The sequence below is a fragment of the Zea mays genome, chromosome 10 (genome assembly GCF_902167145.1).
Source record: "Zea mays cultivar B73 chromosome 10, Zm-B73-REFERENCE-NAM-5.0, whole genome shotgun sequence".
NCBI lineage: Eukaryota > Viridiplantae > Streptophyta > Magnoliopsida > Poales > Poaceae > Zea > Zea mays.
Window position 1 is genome coordinate 138,697,385 of NC_050105.1, and position 25,753 is coordinate 138,723,137.

At 47.1% G+C, this 25,753-nt stretch overlaps 2 long non-coding RNA genes, 1 other non-coding gene and 1 pseudogene across 3 annotated transcripts; 1 reads left to right on the top strand and 3 right to left on the bottom strand.

Moving 5' to 3' along the window:
- Positions 1–3,638: 3,638 nt before the first annotated feature.
- On the top strand, positions 3,639–5,938 carry LOC103641946 (uncharacterized). The gene is made up of 3 exons (XR_560578.2): positions 3,639–4,078; positions 4,164–4,222; positions 4,359–5,938. It is a non-coding gene; the product is annotated as an uncharacterized lncRNA (long non-coding RNA).
- Positions 5,015–5,110, bottom strand: LOC111590363 (small nucleolar RNA R64/Z200 family). The gene has a single exon (XR_004853491.1). It is a non-coding gene; the product is annotated as a small nucleolar RNA R64/Z200 family (small nucleolar RNA).
- Positions 5,343–5,415, bottom strand: LOC111590354 (uncharacterized; annotated as a pseudogene).
- An 8,406-nt stretch (positions 5,939–14,344) lies between the features above and the next one.
- Positions 14,345–15,668, bottom strand: LOC109942988 (uncharacterized). Its single transcript, XR_002265566.1, has 3 exons — positions 15,600–15,668; positions 14,514–14,582; positions 14,345–14,427 (listed from the first exon to the last, which is right to left on the bottom strand). It is a non-coding gene; the product is annotated as an uncharacterized lncRNA (long non-coding RNA).
- Positions 15,669–25,753: the final 10,085 nt, after the last annotated feature.

Consider the following 25,753-nt stretch of genomic DNA (forward strand, 5'->3'; position numbering starts at 1 on the left):
TGCGAGCCGAGAACAGCAGATCAATTAACCCGAGCAACTGCATGCGTGCATGCACGGACGCCATAAGGCAGAGCTCGTTGACTGACGAGCTCCTGCGGTGCGCTGGCCCCCGTTGTGCCACCCGAGGCCGAACGCGAACATCCCATCGGCATCACCGGGGTCGGGGCTCCGGCACTCCACGCCGTCGAACCCCTGGAGCTGGTGGGCCGGGTACCCGCCGCCCTCGTTGAGGAACGCGAGCTGCTCCTGCAGCTGCAAGTCGTCCAGGAGCGCGTCTCCGGCCTGACGAGGAAAGAACGGCGCCGCGCCGCCGTTCACGGGACTGGGCAGCTCCTCCCCAGCCCCCGCCGCCTCCTACGCGGTGCCATTACTCGTGCTGTTGCTCCTGGAGAACACGGGCGCGTTCCTGGGATACGGCCGGGATGGAACTGGGATGCGGCAGGGAGTCAATGGATTGCGCCGCAGGATGGAACTGGGATGCGGCTGGGGATTAAGCGAAAACTGTGGACCATGGATTGCGCGAACTGGGATGCGAACTGTGGACCATGGATTGTGCGAACTGCGACGCTGTTGATGCGGGAGGGACTGGATGCGGTCGTTGATGGTGCTGCCGCGGGAGGGATGCGGCCGTGGGCGGGGCGGGTGGTGGGAGGCAGAACGTGCACCGCGCCGCCGGTGTGGACGCCTACGGTAGGATTATAATAGTAGTAGATCATCAGGCTGGCGAAGTCGGCACGGTCCAGGCGCGGTCGGGCCATGAACTTGTGCGCCTCGTCGCTGCCGCCCAGCATCAGAGACGCGGCCGCCGCGGCTCTGCATGCACACAGACGAAAAAGGCTGGAGCTTTGGTGCGAATGATTCGAGTTTCGGGGTCAGAACTTGTAAAGGCGGCTGCTCTACCTGTCGTGTTGCTGCTGTTGTTGCTGCAGCAGGAAGCTGAGGCACTTGCTAGCGGCGGAGGGCGAGCCTGGGAGGGAGCCGGTGGGGGAGTAGGGGAAGGCGGCGGGGCCGAGGCGCTGGCCCTTGGAGCGGATGAGGAAGTCCTGGCACTGCTGCTGCTGATCGGCCGCTGCCTCCATCTTGCGTTGTGCAGGGTGCCTCCAGCTGCGATTTGAAGAGCCCGCGGTGGTGGTCGTCGAGGAGGAGGCGGAGAGGTGCGCAAGGAGGTCACGGAGGCAGTACTGATGGGGATCGACGGGACGGGTCGGGTGGCGCCGGCCTCGACGCTCGCTCGTCTCTGGATCTCTTCTTCCTCTCCGCCTCACCCTTCCCCGTCAGTACTGCCTCCATGAGATTGGCGGTCACGGAGCGAGATTGGGGGATGGAACGGGGGTGGGGCGCGGGGTGATGAAGCGAGATTGCCGGCGCAGCGGGGTGGGCGCGGGGGTCATAGAGGCAGGGCGTGGTGGGGATGGGGGCGAAGCCGAAGGAAGGTGCGCGAGGTTAGGGGCGAGGGCATGAGGACGGCGCGGGGGGCGATGATGGCGGGGCGTCGACGGAGGATTTCCTGGGATTGCGGGAGCGCCAATGGAAGGTACACATCAGCAAGGGCGCGAGGTGGAGCGGAGGCGCGGGCAGAACCGTGGTGCACGGTGTGACGTCTACGATACTGTCTTATAGAGTAGTAAAGATTTAGTACTCTTGGTATCATGGTGTCACGCCACGAAGATATTTTGGTGCGCCAGGTAGAGGCATGGTGTGCTTTGATGTGCTACATTGACATGGCTTCGTCAGCGCACCTAGTCAACGGAGCGGTGGCCTCTCACACTAGCTTCAACAATTCTAATTTTACGTCACGTCATAGGCGGCAAGGCGACTTGTCTAGTCCAGCCCTCCGCTACCTTAGGTTGGGCTAGGGCTAAATTAGATTGAACCTCCCTTTTTTGGCATTGCCTACAAAACTCTCTAGCTGATCGAGTATGACAACCCCTTCATGGAACATGGCACTGTTGTTGCTGGTCGACTCCTACCTATGATACACATGAAGTTTAATGGGGTACACCTCCATAAGCATTGGAAGATAGTAGTCATTGAACACAAGGCATTCCCCTAGCCTCACTTTGAAGCTTTGTTGAGGTGGACTTTAAGCTTGGTGTTGGTGGTCCGTCTCCGAACTGAACATCACGACAGGTACAACAATGACTCGAATTTAGCACTGTTGTCCCGTATCGGATCTTTCGATGGTCACAAGCCTACTCTTAGGGGTTGTTTGGTTTGAGGAATGACTCCATCCAAGTTGATGGATGTATCATGAGTTTATTTTTCAAATTTTGGTAGGGTGACCTTATTCCTCATGTTAGTACTAACTAACTAATTATGAGGGATAAGGAGATCAACTCATTCCATTACACAAACCAAACACAAAAGTAATAAGTGAGAAGATGATAGACTAGCTTATTCCTCAAACCAAACACCCTATTAGCGTAGTAATGTCACATCCCAACAACAATTATTTTTATTAATTATCTAGATTAAAACATTTTATAATTTAGAACAGAGAGTAATTTAGCAAACCTGAGACCACATGTCTTGTGATGACTGACTAGTCGTCGCATGTCAGTTTGCCAGGAATGATGTACCAAGTGCAGATGCAGATTAGCAGGAGGTAGGAGCCGAGCACCACACTCCAAACGCACGGTCAGGGTCTGCAGGATCCTGCCAGTTTGTAGTTTTGTACAGTACCGTGCAAGTGGTATGGTATCGCGTGTGAGATGGTGTGGCCGAAGGCGGCGACACGCTTATCGCCTCCCCCGCGCAGCCGCCCTTTCCTCCTTCCCTGAACGACCGGACGGGCGGACGGCAACCAACGACCACGCTATCTGTCCCCAGCCCTCGCAGGTCTCCACCGCCACGAATTGGGTCGGAAAAAGTGCACGACCGAATAGAGGTAAAGCAGGAGATAAAAACTCGGACAGAAGCAGATTGGACGGTGAAGAAAGAAAGGCGGTCGCGCCTGTGAATTGTGATGGAGATCCTTCCCCTCCTCTGCCATTGACACGGAATGCTCTTTTCCTGTAGTATTCAGCAAATAATGCCAGTGGCAATTCGGCGTCAGCTGAGATTTAAACAATTGGGACACGTGCCACTACATGCTGGAAACTTATTTCAAATTTACCCATCTTTTTTTTGTTTTTAGTAGTAATTAAAATGACATTTAATCTTCTGAAGTAGTGTAACTCTCTCTCATAAGTTGGATATCTCGTTGCATTGGTGTAAGGGCACGTACAACCTGAGATGGTGGTTCAGTTTTTCTAAGTAAAAGACAGTTAAGAAACTCTTTAGTATAGCACTAAGATTCTATACCACAAATGAAGCTAAGAGTATAAAGAATCGTGTAAGAATTTGTTATTTGCCATCACCACGAAACACGTTCATAAAATTCACATCAAGCCCACACAATTCATAGACACAGAGCACGCAACATTTCATGTGGCAAAATTCCAATTATGCTCCTAGACACCTTCCATTACATTTAGTGGAGGTTATACTTTGAGAAGAGTCAATCTCTTGTATTTTTTTCAATTAGCCTTCTAGACACAGGGGCGGAGGGCCCGTTATGGCCAAGTATGGCCTGCGCCATACCTCAACTTGGCCCAGTAAAAAAGCAAAACCTAGGTATTCAGCCCAACAGCCGTAGCCTCCCTTGGCCCCTGCTTCCTTCCGTGGCCGCACCAGGCACAGCCGCCGCAGGCGCACAAGACGTCCGCTCCCGCCCGGCCGCCTGCTCGTCGTTACGTGCACCCGCCGCGACCGCCTCCGTATGGCTGGCCGCCGGCTATCCGAATACGACTGCGCACCCGTGCCTTACGGAGTCACCGCCTCGCAGGTTCTAGCCTCGCGCGCTTGCTAGCCTGCTGGTTGGCCGTGCTTCGCCAGACGACTACTGCTTGGTGCTCAGTTTGCTGCTTACTAGCCTGCTTCGGCTGCTTGCTTGGCTTAGCTGCTTGCAAGCCTGTTGCTAGTTGCTAGACGGCCTCTTCCCTAGCCTGCTTTTGCTGCTTGCTAGTTGCTAGCCTGCTGCCCTGCTTGATTTCAAAAAGATTGGTTTGAGCAATATAATTGGTTGGAATACAGTTTGGTAAATGATAGAGCTTATTGTTTTTGTTGTATTAAATTTAGCTCTTTATTTTAGTACTAATTTATGCTTCCTCTTTGTTTGACAGCTTATATTTGGTTAAATTGCTGATTTGACATATAGTCTACATCAGATTCTTGATCTAAGGTACTTCTTAATGATGTTTTTTACTAAACTTTTGTTTTACTGTAAGATATGTCTTTACCATTGCCATACCTTGTTTTTGTGTCGTGCTCCGCCACTGGAGGTTAATATACAACAACCTGAACTTATCCACCAATAGGGCAACCCTGTAGGCATCATGGAAGAAAACGAGTGAGTTCAGCAGCCATTACAACAGATGGGAATACAGACAAACTCTTTGAATTCTTGGAACAACGGTTAGGCAAGCCATTGCTAATAACATCGGCAGCCAATTTGGTATCAGCAGAACCCTGAAATGATCAAAAACGACGTTTCCCATGACAGGAAGAATGTCCAGCTCGACGTGCTTGGTCCGAATTTTTGAAACATAATGTTATCGACTCTACTTTTTTTTTATATAGAATACAAACCACTTCGAAAGCAATCAGAAAACTTTGACCGGACCTTTTGTCAACATTTGTACCGACCATTTTCAAATCTTAGCATGAAGAGAAAAGGCCTTTTACGATTCACAACAAAACAAATCACCCCAGAGACTGGAGATAGCCTCCCCTAGTGCACAAGGCAATCTTCAGCAGATCCTCTATCCCATTCATTATCCGTCACATATTTTAAATTTATCTCTGTGAAGAGTGTCATCATAATTTCTGAACCCTATTTTACACAAACCACTAGAGGACAGTCCAAGAACTCCAATCTACCAACCTACCGCCGCAACGAGCAGAGGTGCTGCGACGAGGCAGCAAGTTCCAAGGTCGTCAAAATGTACTGTCGATCCTTTCGCGAGTAAGATCTGCATTGCTCAGTATTATGAATGATCTTCTCATGGATGCCAGAAGCATCTCCGAAGTCTGACATGCGAAGTTTGTTCACAATTCATCACCACAATTTCAATTTGCAACGAGGCAAACACTGGAACAGAGGAAACTGATCGACTCGACGCAAAAAAAAGGGCTTTTGCTCGAGATCAGAAGGAAAACAGAGACGGTTGTCAGTCACTGAAAAAAATCAGAAACACGGACCAATCTTTCCTTCATCACATCCAGCGCAGATCCAGATTCACAAACGAACACAAAAAGGGGGGAAACGGCGACAGCAGAAGCATTTGCGATGGCAGCACGTAGGCCATCAGAGACTTAAAACTAGGAATCATGTCCTGGATCATTTTGTTGCAGTTATTCTCTAATCATCTGACCATGCACACCATTGCAGCCGAGAGATGCAAAAAAATGATCGGAAAAAAAACTGCGAAGAGCGAAATAAACACTGCACCAAGGAGAGGAGAGGAGACGAGACGATTGATTGGAGAGAAACGAAGCGAAGGAGGAAGAGAGACAGCCGCACTTGCAGTCCGCACCCAGCAGCGCCGGAATGCCCGCGCATCCAAGATTCATTTTGCTTCTGCATATAAAGACGTCGAGTGAAGAAACCCTAGGAGCCCCTGTCCTGTGTCGCGGCTAACAAGGGCCAAGCCCATGAACAAGTACGGTCGAAAGTCCTGAATCCGCCGTGGGACGACGGCTGCAGAGGTCCGGTCACGTTGGCGGGTGGTCAGTGCGGAGCTAGTGAGCTAGCTAGCGGGACTCGCGTGGCGCAACGCAAGGCCAGTTGTGTGGCTGCAGGGGCCAGGCCAGGGGGCACACCTGCGTGGCACTGTTTGGCTTGTACAGGACGTGTGACAGGATTAATTGGGACGAAAACAAAAGACTCAAGTTGTCAGTCATGTGTGCGAAGTTTAACCTTTGTTTTCTTCTTCTAAGATTCAAACCGAAGTTTCACGAGAACGCACGTGCTCCGGAATTGGCGGTTCTGGATACAGTCAGACAAAGATGGCAGCATACGTAGTATTTTTCCATGGCGCATGCGCACGGTTCCGAACACATGCGGAAACACTGCCGGTCGATTGAATTGAACTATTGCGGTTGCGGAAGGACAGACATATGGGGGTGGGGCTATGGCATGCATGCGGGTTCACTGCCTGCCCCCACCCACGAAGAGCTCTACAATTAGTACACTTCTTGTTGACACACGTACTCGTAGCTGTCGTCATCACATTTGGGGTCGTCGAACGCTGCTGCCTCTGCCTGCGCAAGGATGTCGTGAAACTGTCCAGGACTCGTGAATTCAAGCATGTTCCAAACATGAATCGGGCGACCGCCGTACCCGTGCCGGCATGTGTGCGACGACCAATGAGATGGCAACTCAGTCCGATCCGGGGGACCCACACACTTGTCGACGTCTCTTTGCGACCGGCGATCCTTCAGGTCACACCTCGCGCAGTCGCTGTTCGACGTCATGCGCAACGCCACCCGGCGGCCAGGCTGCAGCAAAAGGAACAAAACAGAATGATCATCTGAACAGATGGATTAGTTTAGTCCATCGCCGCTTAATTAATCATTACGTAGTTTTTTTTCCGTGGTCCTCATTCAACAGGGACTGACTGGAAAGACGTGGGGGCCTGCTGTCAACGCCCAGGGAGGAGGAGACGCATCGTAAATTCCCAACGTAGTACCCACACCAGTCAACCGCGCACGTTCGTTCTCGTGGCCGTATTTGCAGACCTAATCACTGTCACGGGAGGACTGTTCTGTTCTGTTAATAAGTTAATTCATGGTAAAGAAGGCGTGATGTTTTTGGACATCCAGTGATGATGCCTGCATGCTGGCTTGTTGGACCGGCGCGCGTGCAGCTGCAGCCTGCAGCTGCCCCTGGATTTGAAACGCGCGGTGTCAGGGCCTTGTCAAACGGAACCCCTCGCTTTGCCCTTTCGGCTGTCGTAAGGAAAAAAAAAACAAATGCGCACCTAACCGGTTGGTTGAATTGAATCTACGCACAACTCCCCCCCCCCCCCCCTCCACGTTTCACATGTGCCATGATGCATGCCACAACATCGTGTGGTGCTCCTCCCAGGCGAGAGATTTGACGGTTCCTTCACTACTTTGCTCGAAAACCAAGTGTTCATCATCAAGCAAGTATGACTGGTTATTATTTGATGGTTTGCTCGTAAACCTACATGGTCGTTCTTCACCATGATTGAGTGTTAGTGTCCTTTGGTCTGGTCCGTGGTGTTCTAAGCAATCTAGCTCTTGCTGGGTGTCTGATGCAGAACGTACATTTTGGCAACTTTGCTGGAGAACGACGAAGTTTTGATGGTCTCTACTATCGTTACTACCGTGAGGAGATTGTCGTCAATGATTTGCAGTATTCAACAACAATACGAAATTCCAAATTTTAATTGTGCAGATGCGTATAATTCATATATATTGATTTCAATAGATTCTTTTATAAGCATAATGTATCATCCAACCTTAGAAATTTTAACGTGGTTATGCATATGATTATACGCAACACCTGATGCGAGATATTTTACACAACTCAAATTACTATGATGCTAGCAGTAGCATATAACATATGTCGATGAACAACATGATGGGCTCAGTTAATTATTATCATCTCGTGATCAAAATTTTAATGGCATGCAAGATGACGTTTCTTTATTTTATAACTTTATTTTGTTGTTCATCTCTTGATTTGAAAACCGAGGATAGCGCCCTAGAATCCGTCATTTGAGAAGTGAAGGTTCAACAACTCCGATAATCCAAAAAATGTACCTATTAGGGCTAGTTTGGAAACACCATTTTTTCAAAGGGTTCTTATTTTTCCAAGAAAAAATTAACTAATTCACTTGAGAAAGTAAAAATCTTTTAGAAAAATAGGGTTTCCAATCTAACCCTTACTGATGATATATAACCCCCCATATCCACACCTCGGTATCAAGACACGGCACTGCCAAAAGGCATCCTTGAACACCAAGTTGTTGTCTCTACTCTCTACTAGTGATTTGTGGTTTCTGTAGCGTAGCACAGATGGCTTATACCGAACTAGTGATATGCCCCCCTGCCCCCCCCCCCCCCCCCCCCCCCCACCCCCATTCAGTCTTTTGTTCCCTCCTGTGTTGTGTCTCTGGTAGCACTGACCGAGTCCAAGTCTCCAAGATTGGTCGGAGAAGTGATGGTTCAGCAACTCCGACGGCACGTGTGCCAGTGTATGTAAACGCGTGCGTGATAGTACATTTTAGAATTGGATCAAGGACACATCGGGGTCCTGTGCGCGCGCAGTAGACTGCTGTGCTCAGTCAGTCGATCAGTGCACCACACGGTTTATATTGCACTGGACCGCCCAAAACTTGAAGAAGCACACAAGGACTCCGGCATGCGGAACAGGTGAAACGCGAGGGTGCATGCGCTCAAGAGAAACACCGCAAAGTCCCGAACTAACTATGGGTCCCGGCGCCCCGCTAGGTGAAGGCCCGTGCATGCTGACACGGCAACACGCAAACCAGGTTGATCACCGTACTCTCGTGTGACCACCGACCGTCCCTGCACTGCAGTGCACCGCGGTACGGATGAACGGTGCTGTCCTGTCCCACTCCCACACTGTGCTTACTGGGCACGGCACGGCACGGAGCGGAGAACACCGGCTTCGACCGGGGTCGTGTATATGGCCCTGTTTGACACAGCTGGTGCTTGTTGAAAAAGCAGCTTATCTGAGAAGCTGGTGAAAAGCAGCTTCTGCTTGTTGGCTGCTTTTAGTGTATTCTGACAAGCAGCTGAACTGATAAGCTGCTGCAGAAGCTGCCTGTTTGGCAGAACTTCTGCTTAAATTTGTGAGGAAGCTGAAAATAAGCTGTGTCAAACAGGGCCTATGTATGTATGTCTAGATGGATGAATCCACGTCGTATAGTCGTAGGATCTGCGGTAGCACGAAGACTGAACGGCACGTGCGGATGGTGCGACCGCACAGGACTTCAAAATTTCAGGTTTTTGAATTAAAAACAACACATCGCTTCTGAAACAGCTGCCGTTAAGTCTTTCTCGTGCTCCGTTTTTCTTTTTATTTTATTGAAAGAGATTTTTGAATCGCGCCTCGCTTCCACGGTGCCATCGTTTCGTTTCCACATCGACTCTATTGTTCTGCGTCCGGGGCTCTTGCCGTCTTGTGGTCGCCGCTGCTGCATTGCACCGAGCATCCAACGCCGTCGCTGTACCATCCGTCCATCCGCGGTGCGAACTACGATCTGTAAATCATTCATCGGCCGGACCGGTGCCCACTGCCCAGGAACCAGAATCGGTGAAATGAAGCACTCATATAACGGCGCAATGTACGGTGTAAAATAGAGTTTCGTACGGAATGTGCACGAGCTAAAGCGGAGTCTCTAGCAGCAAGCATAGCGGTATGTAGGTTTACTTTTTTTATTTGAAAGGAAGCGGCATAAGACTTGCCTCTTCATTATACTGTATTAGATTTACTGACTGCGCACCGAAAAAATCGAGCATTTTATTAGCTTTGACTTCCTGCTCAGAAGTCTGAACTCCGGACATTTGTGACACCATTTGTCTGACAATCTCGCGTGATTGGTCGCGTCCACGTTGTACTCCTACAGTACAGTACATGCTGTCTACCCGTTCGGACAGGAATCTCTACTACTGTATAAGACCATAGTATAGACGTACACACTTTTTTGGTGCACGTTTCTGCCTGCAGTTCGCTCCCTCTCGCGCCCGTGCTCTCTGCGCCCCCGCCTCGCTGATCCCGCCATCCCCGCCGCTCCAGTCCGTCGCCCGCGCGGCTGTTCCAAGGAAGGAAATTCTGATCCCGCCATCAACGCCCACGCTCTCTGCGCCCCCGCCTCGGTGATCCCCATCAACGCCCTCCCCGCCATCAACGCCGCTCCAGTCCGCCGCCCGCGCTGCTGCTCCAAGGAAAGTCTGCTCCAGTCCGCCATCCCCGAACCTTCCATCAACGCCCTCCTCTACTCCGCCCGTCTCCAATAGTGGAAGGTTGGCGAGGATCCGCGCACTGTCGTCATGGTTCCTTGCCTTCGCGCGCCATCGACGGTGGGGAGGAGGTTGGGGCGGATCGGCGCGCCCTCCTCTTCTCCGCCAGTCTCCAATAGCAGAAGGTTGGCGACGATCTGCGCACCGCCATCATGGTTCGTTGCCTGCGCGGCTACGCTCCTCCGACTCTCCTCTCTCTGCTGGATCCCTCGGCAACTTTCACTCGCAGCTCCTCCGGCTCTCCTCCGCGGCTACGCTCGGCCTCACGCCTGCGCTGCCACTGGTGCCCGAGCCCATGCCCCGTCTCCGCTCCCCGCTCCACCAGCCTCCCCCTCCACCCGCCCCTGCGCCCGCATCCCACAATCCCCGCCATCGTTATCCTCCAGCCCGGAATCTCCTCCATCCGACACCACCTCCACCCATCCCGCCTCCCCCCTGCACCAAACACACCTCATCGAGTTAGGAGGAGGAGGTCAGAGACTCCCAAAGTTGGCTTTGCTGCGCACAGGTGATTTGCGGCGGCGGTCGGAGATGCGTACAGTCGCCATTGGGATGACGACGACTATGGTGTTGTGGAGGACCGCAGACACGACGTCGGTGTCAGCGGGGGCGACTCGCTCCTGCCGCCCGCCCCCTTGCCACCGTGCCGGCCGGACTTGTTGTTCCACCCGGCGCTAGCATCGCCCATTCGGGACCACGCGTAGCCCTCGCCATGCCATGCGCCACCGTTGGCGTCCTCAAGTGCCTCCTCAGGTGGGTCTTCCCCTCGCGAATCCTCAGATCTGAGGCCGCCGTCGGATCTAGAGGCGACAATGATTTCCTCGAGTTCAAGCGCCATTGACCGCAACAAGACCTGAAGGACACCGGTGCTGCCTTGATTCCATCCTAGATGAACCCCGGCCCCCAGATCAGGTTCGATTCGTAGCTATCCTTTGCTCCAATAACTTCTGGGTGCTTGGGCCACTTGCACAGCTGAACCACATGTGTGAAAGGGAATTAGGCTTACACCTAGTTCCTATATAATTTTGGTGGTTGAATTGCCCAACACAAATCTTTGGATTAACTAGTTTGCCCAAGTGTATAGATTATACAGGTATAAAAGGTTCACACTCAGCCAATAAAAAGACCAAGTTTTGGATTCAACAAAGGAGCAAAGTGGGAACCGAAGGCCCTCTGGTCTGGGAGCACCGGACTGTCCGGTGTACACCGGACAGTGTCCGGTGCGCCACCGGACATGTCCGGTGCACCAGGGGGACTCAGACTCAAACTCGCCACCTTCGGGAATTCTCAGAGGCGACTCGGCTATAATTCACCGGACTGTCCGGTGTACACCGGACAGTGTCCGGTGCGCCAAGGGAGGTCGGCCTCAGGAACTCGCCAGCTTCGGGAAACGCCAACGGCTAGTCCGCTAAAAATCACCGGACTGTCCGGTGTGCACCGGACTGTCCGGTGCGCCTCCGGAGCAACGGTCTTCTCCGCGCCAACGGCTCTCTGCCGCGCATTTAATGCGCGCTCTGCGCGCGCAGGAGTCAGAATCGCCCATGCTGGCACACCGGACATTAAACAGTACCTGTCCGGTGTGCACCGGACACCCAGGCGGGCCCACAAGTCAGAAGCTCCAACGGTCAGAATCCAACGGCAGTGATGACGTGGCAGGGGGCACCGGATTGTCCGGTGTGCACCGGACTGTCCGGTGCGCCATCGAACAGACAGCTTTCCAATGGCCACTTTTGGTGGTTGGGGCTATAAATACCCCAACCACCCCACCATTCATTGCATCCAAGTTTTCCACTTCTCAACTACTACAAGAGCTCTAGCATTCAATTCTAGACACACCAAAGAGATCAAATCCTCTCCAATTCCACACAAAGCCCTAGCGACTAGTGAGAGTGATTTGTCGTGTTCATTTGAGCTCTTGCGCTTGGATTGCTTCTTTTCTTTCTCACTTGTTCTTGTGATCAAAACTCCATTGTAATCAAGGCAAGAGGCACCAATTGTGTGGTGGCCCTTGCGGGGAAGTTTTGTTCCCGGCTTTGATTTGAGAAGAGAAGCTCACTCGGTCCGAGGGATCGTTTGAGAGAGGGAAGGGTTGAAAGAGACCCGGCCTTTGTGGCCTCCTCAACGGGGAGTAGGTTTGCAAGAACCGAACCTCAGTAAAACAAATCTCCGTGTCTCACTTGTTTATTTGCTTGGGATTTGTTTTGCGCCCTCTCTCGCGGACTCGTTTATATTTCTAACGCTAACCCGGCTTGTAGTTGTGTTTATATTTGTAAATTTCAGTTTCGCCCTATTCACCCCCCCCTCTAGGCGACTATCAATTGGTATCGGAGCACGGTGCTTCATTAGAGCCTAACCGCTCGAAGTGATGTTGGGAGATCACGCCAAGAAGGAGATGGAGACCGGCGAAAAGCCCACTACAAGCCACGGGAGCACTTCATCGGAAGAGTCCCGCACCAAGAGGAAGGAGAAGAAGAAGGACTCCTCCAAACGGAAGGAGAAAAAGTCTTCCTCTTCTCACCACAAAGAGAAGAAGGAAAAATCTTCTTCTCACAAACCGCATCGGAAAGGGGACAAGCACAAAAGGATGAGGAAGGTGGTCTACTACGAGACCGACACTTCATCAACATCGACCTCCGACTCCGATGCGCCCTCCGTCACTTCTAAGCGCCAACACTACACGACGGTTCACTTATAGCAACCTACAGTTGGTTGCTAAAACGGCCTTCAGCGACCTACGGTTGGTCGCTAAAAACTTTTAGCGACCCATAAGGATGGTCGCTGTAAGTGCCGTCGCTAAAGGCTTTAGCGACCGACATCTTTTTAGCGACCGACCGTCTGTTGCTAATATTGTATATTTAGCGACCAACCGTGGGTTGTTGTACTATAGATTTAGCAACCAATCGTGAGTCGTTATACTATACATTTAGCAACCAACAGAAAGTTGCCCCTAGTTATAGTCGTTAATAATGATAATATACCATTAATTAGCATTCAACAACTGTTATATATACAAAAGCATCACAAATCACCAATTTTTATACACATAATCACATAGATATACAAATTTAATTAGTATTGCACAATGATAGATCCACATCACATAAACCATCAACAAGCACCACAACAAAATCATTCACAAAACCTACACATGTTATTATGTTTTGCACATATTTGCAAACACTTTACAAAATCATTCACAAAAGTACTAACTCTTCAAGTGTTTCGCAAAAGCCTTCACAAAAGCACTCCAACTTCTTGTATCCTCTTGTTTTAAGGCACAAGCTTGTAGGGGTTGTGATGTCGCCACTTACTTGATGCTAACAATACATTTCCTTCACCAAAGCCATCTTTAACACTTTGCCCATAAAAAGACCAATTTTCATTTTCAATTGGCTGTCTGCAAGACAAGTGATAATTGCAATAAGTAAATTATAATCTACATTTATATAATCTAGACTACCAAACAACTACATATAGTAGATTATAATCTTGATTATATAATCTAGATTATATAATCTATAAGCTGAAACAAACGGGTCCTATTGTCCTAAGGCAATGCAGGCACGATAAATTCAGCATAACATAAATGTTGAAACTTATTTGTCAGAGCTGAAATATTTTAAATAGAGTATATGGTATCTAACATGATCATAATGAGAAAAAATAGGCTAAAACAGTGAATCCATTACTACAAAACAAGCTCTCTTATTGCAGAAGCAAAAACATAATCAATGGTTTGCATACTTTTCGTATTTATGCACACCATGTTTCATACAAGTCACAAGATAGTGAAGTTACCATCAGCCACGATGTCCAAACGAGATACAATAAGATGACCATATGAGTCAACCGTTCCCAGAATCAAACAGTCATCTGGAATGACACAAATTGTAAAAGGGTTGAAACAAGACAAATAGCCAAAAAATCCTTCGAAGATCCAACAACCCACATTATAAGGAAACTTCAAATATGGTACGCAATGCTTGCTAGTAAAAATTGAACCAAACACTGTTCTAATATCATTTCCTCCAGCTATAAAATAATATAGTGCATGGCAATAAGGCATGCTACTCATGCATGCTCTCTAATATTAGTTTCAGATGGTAAAGCTGGATAAGAACTCAAAAGCATAAGCAGCACAATAAGATGTCAATGCATTCAGCATAGACATTGGTGGCTATTTGAAGCCATATTATAACATTTGCCAAATGACTATTGCAGATACCGCATTTTATAGTTTTAACTTGAGAAATAAGACTTAACACCATGTTATCATCAAATGTTGAAGACAGCACCTTCGCCCTCGGCATGAGCTACACTCTAGATCTCAGAACGATGTGGGCAGCGATCCACAACCGACGAACTGATGACCTTCCATAGAGATTTTTTCTTCAATTAGCGTAACTGAGACAGGGAGCGGAACAGAACGCCTGAGACTGAGAATGATGGAATTATACCTGTGCATTATCAGGAATCAAGAGGCTCTCGTTTCCTTTGGACAGCATCACACTAGCATCCAGTCTTATCTTCCATCTCCAAAGAGAGGAAAAATCAACTTCACAAAAATGTCACTGTAAAATTTTTAGTATCCACAATTTCAAAATTTCCAAACCCAATCCAAGTCATCCTGATTTTTTCTAAATCCAAAATCCTCCGGCATTTCTTTATAACTTTGCATTTTAGAAAAATATGACTACCATCCTCATCAAATCTGTTGCACGCCAGATGAAATGTAACACCCTAGGTTGACATTTAAGTTTTCATACCTGTTTCCACAACTCCTTATTGTTTTCTTGTCTCGAAGAAGACTGACCTTCCTGCTTTTTCAAGGTAAATTAATTTACATCATAATGGCTTGTTTGGGAGCAAGTAGAATGAAGGGGATTGAGTGGGCTAGAATCTCTCACTATTTAAAATTGAATAGTATGGAATTCTAGCCCCTTCAATCCTCTCTATTACCCTTACTTTCAAACAAGCCCTTAGTGTATGGTAGGCAGATTTCACAGAGAATTTCCCTTTTACATCTGGGTGCCATGCAACATAATCCTCTTGCTCAAGATCGACTGGAATAGTTAAAATGACTAAATGAGGCGAGCATCAATATCTCAAAACATGTCACGCACCAACTCTTCATCCCACTCTCCAGTATTTGGGTTTATCAAGTCTGAAACTTTATTTAGAACATTTTGTCCTCTTGGAGTCACAGATCTTCTAGTTGCCTCGTTCGGTATCCAAGGATCATGCCAGATATTTATTTTTTCCCCATTCCCAACTCGCCAAACCAGCCCTTTTTTCATGGCTTCAACACAATGCAAAATACTCCTCCAAGAGTACGAGATAATAGAAATCACAATTTCAAAATTTCCAAACCCAATCCATTAAGTTTAGGGCTTAACATCAAACACAACTATATCCATTCTAAGGGTTGACGTGATAACAGAAATCACCACCGAACACTCTAACTAGCTGCTTCACAAGCAAGCATGATTTTCTATACAATCCAGTTGTACGAAACGAGAGGAGCAATAGTAGGGGACGCAAACCTCGATCCTGTAGACGCGGCTGCCAGAGGCGAGGTAAACAGAGCACGAGGAGCCGGCGCCATTGACCTGACAAGCGGGGAACCGATGATAGGAGGTAAATCAGAAGAACTCGATTACTCGCCGTCGTGTAGTGATGAGAACTAGCTGGAGCAGGGACAAACACCAGCGATGAGAACGAAGCGGCGGCCGTCCAACGCACGGGAGATGGGACGCCAGCCGCCAACAGAGATAGGGGGAAACAAAGGCAACCAGACTTGGGCAGGGGCGAGCTCCATGGCAGCTAGAGGGAGTGAGCTGAGGGAGGGGGCGGCGTCCATGGGAGGGACAGGAGCAGGGAGCAGGGGCGCCGAGCTCAGAACCGATGGAGGGAGATGAGGAAAAGAAAGGCGTCGAGCTGAGGTGAGGTGGCGGCGGCACCCTCCACGGCTGAGGGAGGGGGCGGCCATGGGAGAAGTGACGGCGGCTGCGCGCGTGGAATAGGGTTTCGTTTGTTTGTTTAGTAGACCTTTAGATGGGCTTTGGTGAGTAAATAAGAAACACAAAAATCATGTACCCCTATAGCGACCCACCATCAGTCACACACTTACCTCTATAGCGACCGACCATAAGTCGTTAAATTTCTAGACTTTTAGCGACCCACAGACCATCGCTATAAACGCATTTAGCGACCAACCGTCGGTCCATAACTTTTAGCGACCAACCGTCGGTCCCAAATAAGGGTCGCTAAAGATCAACCGTCGTGTAGTGCAAGAGCGCAAGAAGTATAGTAAGATCCCCCTACGCTACCCTCGCATTTCCAAACATACACCTTTACTTTCCGTCCCATTAGGCAAACCACCAACTTTTGATGGTGAAGATTACGCTAGGTGGAGCGATTTAATGCGATTTCATCTAACCTCGCTCCACAAAAGCATATGGGATGTTGTTGAGTTTGGCGCGCAGGTACCATCCGTAGGGGATGAGAACTATGATGAGGATGAGGTGGCCCAAATCGAGCACTTCAACTCTCAAGCAACAACAATACTCCTAGCCTCTTTAAGTAGAGAGGAGTATAACAAAGTTCAAGGGTTGAAGAACGCAAAGGAGATTTGGGATTTACTCAAGACCGCGCATGAAGGTGATGAGCTCACCAAGATCACCAAGCGGGAAACGATTGAGGGGGAGCTCGGTCGGTTCCGGCTTCGCAAAGGGGAGGAGCCACAACACATGTACAATCGGCTCAAGACCTTGGTGAACCAAGCGCGCAACCTCGGGAGCGTAAAGTGGGATGACCACGAGGTGGTTAAGGTTATTCTAAGATCACTTATTTTCCTTAACCCTACTCAAGTTCAATTAATTCGTGGTAATCCTAGATATACTAAAATGACCCCCGAGGAAGTTATCGGGAATTTTGTAAGTTTTGAGTGCATGATCGAAGGCTCGAGGAAGATCAACGAGCTTGATGATGCCACCACATCCGAAGCTCAACCCGTTGCATTCAAGGCAACGGAGGAGAAGAAGGAGGAGTCTACACCAAGTCGACAACCCATAGACGCCTCCAAGCTCGACAATGAGGAAATGGCGCTCGTCATCAAGAGCTTCCGCCAAATCCTCAAGCAAAGGAGGGGGAAGGATTACAAGTCCCGCTCCAAGAAGGTTTGCTACAAGTGTGGTAAGCCCGGTCATTTTATTGCTAAATGTCCTATATCTAGTGACAGTGACCGAGGCGACGACAAGAAGGGGAGAAGAAAGGAGAAGAAGAGGTACTACAAGAAGAAGGGCGGCGATGCCCATGTTTGTCGCGAGTGGGACTCCGACGAGAGCTCAAGCGACTCCTCCGACGACGAGGACGCCGCCAACATCGCCGTCACCAAGGGACTCCTCTTCCCCAACGTCGGCCACAAGTGCCTCATGGCAAAGGACGGCAAACGGAAGAAGGTTAAATCCAACTCCTCCACTAAATATGAATCTTCTAGTGATGATAATGCTAGTGATGAGGAAGATAATTTGCGTTCTCTTTTTGCCAACCTTAACATAGCTCAAAAGGAAAAATTAAATGAATTGGTTAGTGCTATTCATGAAAAGGATGACCTTTTGGATTCCCAAGAGGATTGTCTAATTAAAGAAAACAAAAAACATGTTAAGGTTAAAAAGGCTTATGCTCTAGAAGTAGAAAAATGTGAAAAATTATCTAGTGAGCTAAGCACTTGCCGTGAGATGATTGACAACCTTAGGAATGAAAATGCTATTTTAAATGCTAAGGTTGATTCTCATGTTTGTAATGTTTCAATTCCCAATCCTAGAGATAATAATGATTTGCTTGCTAGGATTGAAGAATTAAACATTTCTCTTGCTAGTCTTAGAATAGAAAATGAGAATTTAATTGCTAAGGCTAAAGAACTAGATGTTTGCAATGCTACCATTTCCAATCTTAGAGATAAAAATGATATTCTTCATGCTAAGATTGTTGAACTTAATTCTTGCAAACCATCTACATCTATTGTTGAGCATGTATCTATTTGTACTAGATGTAAAAATGTTGATATTGATGCTATTCATGATCATATGGCTTTAATTAAACAACAAAATGATCATATAGCAAAACTAGATGCTAAAATTGCCGAGCACAACTTAGAGAATGAGAAATTTAAATTTGCTCGTAGCATGCTTTATAATGGGAGACGCCCCGGCATTAAGGATGGCATTGGCTTCCAAAGGGGAGACAATGTCAAACTTAATACCCCTCCTAAGAACTTGTCTAACTTTGTTAAGGGCAAGGCTCCCATGCCTCAGGATAACGAGGGTTACATTTTGTACCCTGCCGGTTATCCTGAGAGCAAAATTAGGAGAACTCATTCTAGGAAGTCTCACTCTGGCCCTAACCATGCTTTTATGTATAAGGGTGAGACATCTAGTTCTAGGCAACCAACCCGTGCTAAGTTGCCTAGAAAGAAAACTCCTAATGCATCAAATGATCATGCTATTTCATTTAAAACTTTTGATGCATCCTATGTTTTGACTAACAAATCCGGCAAAGTAGTTGCCAAGTTTGTTGGGGGCAAACACAAGGGTTCCAAGACTTGTGTTTGGGTACCCAAAGTTCTTGTATCTAATGCCAAAGGACCCAAAACCGTTTGGGTACCTAAAGTCAAGAACTAAAATTGTTTTGTAGGTTTATGCATCCGGGGGCTCAAGTTGGATACTCGACAGCGGGTGCACAAACCACATGACCGGGGAGAAAAGGATGTTCTCCTCATATGAGAAAAACCAAGATCCCCAACGAGCTATCACATTCGGGGATGGAAATCAAGGTTTGGTCAAAGGATTGGGTAAAATTGCTATATCTCCTGACCATTCTATTTCCAATGTTTTTCTTGTAGATTCTTTAGATTACAACTTGCTTTCTGTTTCTCAATTATGTCAAATGGGCTACAACTGTCTTTTTACTGATGTAGGTGTCACTGTCTTTAGAAGAAGTGATGATTCAATAGCATTTAAGGGAGTGTTAGGGGGTCAGCTATACTTAGTAGATTTTGATAGAGCTGAACTCGACACATGCTTAATTGCTAAGACTAACATGGGTTGGCTCTGGCACCGCCGACTAGCCCATGTTGGGATGAAGAATCTTCATAAGCTTCTAAAGGGAGAGCACATTTTAGGATTAACGAATGTTCATTTTGAGAAAGACAGGATTTGTAGCGCATGCCAGGCAGGGAAGCAAGTTGGAGCCCATCATCCACACAAGAACATCATGACGACCGACAGGCCGCTTGAGCTACTCCACATGGATCTATTCGGCCCGATTGCTTACATAAGCATCAGCGGGAGTAAGTATTGTCTTGTAATAGTGGATGATTATTCTCGCTTCACTTGGGTATTCTTTTTACAGGAAAAATCTCAAACCCAAGAGACTTTAAAGGGATTCTTGAGACGGGCTCAAAATGAGTTCGGCTTAAGGATCAAGAAAATAAGAAGCGACAACGGGACGGAGTTCAAGAACTCACAAATTGAAGGCTTCCTTGAGGAGGAGGGCATCAAGCATGAGTTCTCCTCTCCCTACACGCCACAACAAAATGGTGTAGTGGAGAGAAAGAATCGAACTCTATTGGACATGGCAAGAACCATGCTTGATGAGTACAAGACACCGGACCGGTTTTGGGCCGAAGCAGTCAACACCGCCTGCTACGCCATCAACCGGTTATATCTTCACCGAATCCTCAAGAAGACATCATATGAACTCCTAACCGGTAAAAAGCCCAACATTTCATACTTTAGAGTTTTTGGTAGCAAATGCTTTATTCTTGTTAAAAGAGGTAGAAAATCTAAATTTGCTCCTAAAACTGTAGAAGGTTTTTTACTTGGTTATGACTCAAACACAAGGGCATATAGGGTCTTTAACAAGTCCACTGGACTAGTTGAAGTCTCATGTGACGTTGTGTTTGATGAAACTAACGGCTCTCAAGTAGAGCAAGTTGATCTTGATGAGATAGGTAATGAAGAGGCTCCATGCATTGCACTAAGGAACATGTCCATTGGGGATGTGTGTCCTAAGGAATCCGAAGAGCCTCCAAGTGCACAAGATCAACCGTCCTCCTCCACGCAAGCATCTCCACCAACTCAAAATGAGGATGAAGCTCAAGTTGATGAAGTAAAAGATCAAGCAAATGAGCCACCTCAAGATGACGGCAATGATCAAGGGGGAGATGCAAATGATCAAGACAAGGAGGATGAAGAGCAAAGGCCGCCACACCCAAGAGTCCACCAAGCAATCCAACGAGATCACCCCGTCGACACCATCCTCGGCGACATTCATAAGGGGGTAACCACTCGATCTCGTGTTGCACATTTTTGTGAACATTACTCTTTTGTTTCCTCTATTGAGCCACACAGGATAGAGGAAGCACTTCAAGATTCGGATTGGGTAGTGGCGATGCAAGAGGAGCTCAACAATTTCACGAGGAACGAGGTATGGCATTTAGTTCCACGTCCTAACCAAAATGTTGTAGGAACCAAATGGGTCTTCCGCAACAAGCAAGATGAGCATGGTGTGGTGACAAGGAACAAAGCACGACTTGTGGCCAAGGGATACTCCCAAGTCGAAGGTTTGGATTTCGGTGAAACCTATGCACCCGTAGCTAGGCTTGAGTCAATTCGCATATTATTGGCCTATGCTACTTACCATGGCTTTAAGCTTTATCAAATGGACGTGAAAAGTGCCTTCCTCAACGGACCAATCAAGGAAGAAGTCTATGTTGAGCAACCTCCCGGCTTTGAAGACAGTGAGTATCCTAACCATGTTTATAGGCTCTCTAAGGCGCTTTATGGGCTCAAGCAAGCCCCAAGAGCATGGTATGAATGTCTTAGAGATTTCCTTATTGCAAATGGCTTCAAAGTCGGAAAGGCCGATCCTACACTCTTTACTAAAACTCTTGAAAATGACTTGTTTGTATGCCAAATCTATGTCAATGATATTATATTTGGGTCTACTAACGAGTCTACATGTGAAGAATTTAGTAAGATCATGACACAGAAATTCGAGATGTCTATGATGGGGGAGTTGAAGTATTTCTTAGGATTTCAAGTGAAGCAACTCCAAGAAGGAACCTTCATTAGCCAAACGAAGTACACTCAAGACATTCTTGCTAAGTTTGGGATGAAGGATGCCAAACCCATTAAGACACCCATGGGAACTAATGGGCATCTCGACCTCGACACGGGAGGTAAGTCCGTAGATCAAAAGGTATACCGGTCGATGATTGGTTCATTGCTTTATTTATGTGCATCTCGACCGGACATTATGCTTTCCGTATGCATGTGTGCAAGATTCCAATCTGACCCTAAAGAATCCCACCTTACGGCCGTAAAACGAATCTTGAGATATTTGGCTTATACTCCTAAGTTTGGGCTTTGGTACCCTCGGGGATCCACATTTGATTTGATTGGTTATTCGGATGCCGATTGGGCGGGGTGCAAAATTAATAGAAAGAGCACATCGGGGACTTGCCAGTTCTTGGGAAGATCCTTGGTGTCTTGGGCTTCAAAGAAGCAAAATTCGGTCGCTCTTTCCACCGCCGAAGCCGAGTACATTGCCGCAGGTCATTGTTGCGCGCAATTGCTTTGGATGAGGCAAACCCTGCGGGACTATGGTTACAAATTAACCAAAGTTCCTTTGCTATGTGATAATGAGAGTGCAATCAAAATGGCCGACAATCCCGTCGAGCATAGCCGCACTAAGCACATAGCCATTCGGTATCATTTTCTTAGGGATCACCAACAAAAGGGAGATATCGAAATTTCTTACATTAACACTAAAGATCAATTAGCCGATATCTTTACCAAGCCTCTTGATGAACAATCTTTTGCCAGACTTAGGCATGAGCTCAATATTCTTGATTCTAGAAATTTCTTTTGCTAGCTTGCACACATAGCTCATTTGAATACCTTTGATCATATCTCTTTTATATGCTATGACTAAATGTGTTTTCAAGTCTATTTCAAACCAAGTCATAGGTATATTGAAAGGAAATTGGAGTCTTCGGCGAAGACAAAGGCTTCCACTCCGTAACTCATCCTTCGCCATCGCTCCAAGAAAGGACCTTGTCTTTGGGGGAGAAAGTAAAAAGCCCAAAAGAAAAAGGACCGGACTTCGTCTTTGGTATAATCTTAACTCATTTACTTATGACCAAAGGGGAAGATAGGACTTCGATGGGCTCTAATGATTCCGTTTTTGGCGATTCATGCCAAAGGGGGAGAAAGTATGCGCCCAAAGCAAAAGGACCGCACCACCACCAATTTCAAAACTTAGTGTTTTCCAAGAAGTATTTATCAATTGGGATCCTATTGTGTTCAAAAGGGGGAGAAAGTAGTATTTCAAAATGGTATATCAAAACCCTCTTGAACACTAAGAGGAGGATTTAATTTAGGGGGAGTTTTGTTTAGTCAAAGGAAAAGCATTTGAAATAGGGGGAGAAAATTTTAAATCTTGAGAATGCTTTGCAAATCTTATTCATGTACCTTTGACTATTTGCAAAAAGACTTTTGAAAAGGATTTACAAAAGAGTTTGCAAAAACAAAACTCGTGGTGCAAACGTGGTCCAAAATGTTATATAAGAAAGAAACATTCCATGCATATCTTGTAAGTAGTTATATTGGCTAAATTCCAAGCAACCTTTACACTTACATTATGCAAACTAGTTCAATTATGCACTTCTATATTTGCTTTGGTGTGTGTTGGCATCAATCACCAAAAAGGGGGAGATTGAAAGGGAATTAGGCTTACACCTAGTTCCTATATAATTTTGGTGGTTGAATTGCCCAACACAAATCTTTGGATTAACTAGTTTGCCCAAGTGTATAGATTATACAGGTATAAAAGGTTCACACTCAGCCAATAAAAAGACCAAGTTTTGGATTCAACAAAGGAGCAAAGTGGGAACCGAAGGCCCTCTGGTCTGGGAGCACCGGACTGTCCGGTGTACACCGGACAGTGTCCGGTGCGCCACCGGACATGTCCGGTGCACCAGGGGGACTCAGACTCAAACTCGCCACCTTCGGGAATTCTCAGAGGCGACTCGGCTATAATTCACCGGACTGTCCGGTGTACACCGGACAGTGTCCGGTGCGCCAAGGGAGGTCGGCCTCAGGAACTCGCCAGCTTCGGGAAACGCCAACGGCTAGTCCGCTAAAAAATCACCGGACTGTCCGGTGCGCCTCCGGAGCAACGGTCTTCTCCGCGCCAACGGCTCTCTGCCGCGCATTTAATGCGCGCTCTGCGCGCGCAGGAGTCAGAATCGCCCATGCTGGCACACCGGGCATTAAACAGTACCTGTCCGGTGTGCATCGGACACCCAGGCGGGCCCACAAGTCAGAAGCTCCAACGGTCAGAATCCAACTGCAGTGATGACGTGGCAGGGGGCACCGGACTGTCCGGTGTGCACCGGACTGTCCGGTGCGCCATCGAACAGACAGCTTTCCAATGGCCACTTTTGGTGGTTGGGGCTATAAATACCCCAACCACCCCACCATTCATTGCATCCAAGTTTTCCACTTCTCAACTACTACAAGAGCTCTAGCATTCAATTCTAGACACACCAAAGAGATCAAATCCTCTCCAATTCCACACAAAGCCCTAGCGACTAGTGAGAGTGATTTGCCGTGTTCATTTGAGCTCTTGCGCTTGGATTGCTTCTTTTCTTTCTCACTTGTTCTTGTGATCAAAACTCCATTGTAATCAAGGCAAGAGGCACCAATTGTGTGGTGGCCCTTGCGGGGAAGTTTTGTTCCCGGCTTTGATTTGAGAAGAGAAGCTCACTCGGTCCGAGGGATCGTTTGAGAGAGGGAAGGGTTGAAAGAGACCCGGCCTTTGTGGCCTCCTCAACGGGGAGTAGGTTTGCAAGAACCAAACCTCGGTAAAACAAATCTCCGTGTCTCACTTGTTTATTTGCTTGGGATTTGTTTTGCGCCCTCTCTCGCGGACTCGTTTATATTTCTAACGCTAACCCGGCTTGTAGTTGTGTTTATATTTGTAAATTTCAGTTTTGCCCTATTCACCCCCCCCCCTCTAGGCGACTATCAATGTGCTAGCAACGATTTCCCCAAGTTCAAGCGCCATTGACCGTAGCAAAGACCTGAAGGACACCGGTGCTGCCTTGGTTCCATCCTAAACGAACCCCGACCCCCATATTAGGTTCGATTTGTAGCTATCCTTTGCTCCAATGATTCTGGATGCTTGGGCCACTTGCACAGCTGAACCACATGTGCTAGGCTCGATTTGGTTTTGGGATGAGTTAGGGTTAACCTTGACTCCTTGAAGTGTTATGCACAATATTCCTTAGACTTGAACTAATATATTACTGATTATATGGTTTAGAGAAACGCGATGTAGTACATGTTGAGCACAGTTCGCTCACTGAGCCCAGGACAACTAGATGTTGACTGCTTTGTCTGAATTCAAACATAGTTTTGGGTACACCAAACTAGGAGCACAAATGTACTAAACATTTCTTCACGTTTGTAACAACCTATCCACTTAACTGCATGGCACAATTTTATTCATTTACTATGGACACATTTTTTTGTTTCACGTTATCATTTTATGGATGAATCAATTTGTTGAAACAGTTCATTGGGTCATTATATTTGTGAGAGGATGGGATAGTGATCTGGCTACATTAGCTGCCTATTTAGATTGTCTGTTCCTTATTCAAAGTTGTAATAATAGTGTTCATATTAGATCATGTCACATGTTGTTCTTTTGGATTAGGATCAGGTTGAGATTTATCATTTAGAATTTATATTTTCCTATAAAATTACTCTGTAGCTCCATCGTGCAATAGAACTAAGATGACGTGGTTTTAAACCTCTGCGTGCTGAATTATTTATGCAATTAATTTGCGAGGACTATTTTGAGCTCTAATAATGTTGGCTAACCTTTTACTTATTATTATTTTTTTAAAGTTTTCAGATAAACCCTTTACTTATTTTATCGACGGTCGTGCTTTGTTCTTGGAGTCCAACTATTTTGATCCTATTGGGAAGGCAAGGTCCGTTTGTGGCATTAATTTGCATGACATGAGGTACTGTGGAAATCACTCGATTGCCAATGAAATAAATATATTCACATGATGTACCGTGCAGATTTCCTGGCCACTAAGTTTTCTGTTGCCATCATCTTTATTTTGTAGCTTGGTGTATGATAAAGTTGCAACAGAAACATCAAAGAGACAAAACTCTCTATTGCTGACGCTGTTTCGGTGATTCAGTGGAGCCTTCTTGCAGTTTGTCTATCTTATATGACAAGTCACTGGTAAGTTTCATGCTGCTTTCAGCTATATACCTTTTTCTGTGAAGCAAACGTTTATATGCATTATGTTACCTGAGAAACATTAAAGTACTTGATGTACCTAAAACACATTTTGTTTATTGATGTATAGAGATATAGCATTATTGTCTATATTAATATTTATATTGCTGGTAGCTTCTTCTTTAACTGATCTCAATGGGGCATTTCGGTGGCTAGCAATTCACATTGATAATTTAAAAGTGAATTTCAGGTGTACATTTGATGGCCTCCGATATGGTGCAGCCTTCAATCCTCTACGATGCGCGAGAATGTTGCTCCGGAGGGTAGAGGCGATTAATGGCTGAACACAGATGACCTCCTCGGAGTCATGTTT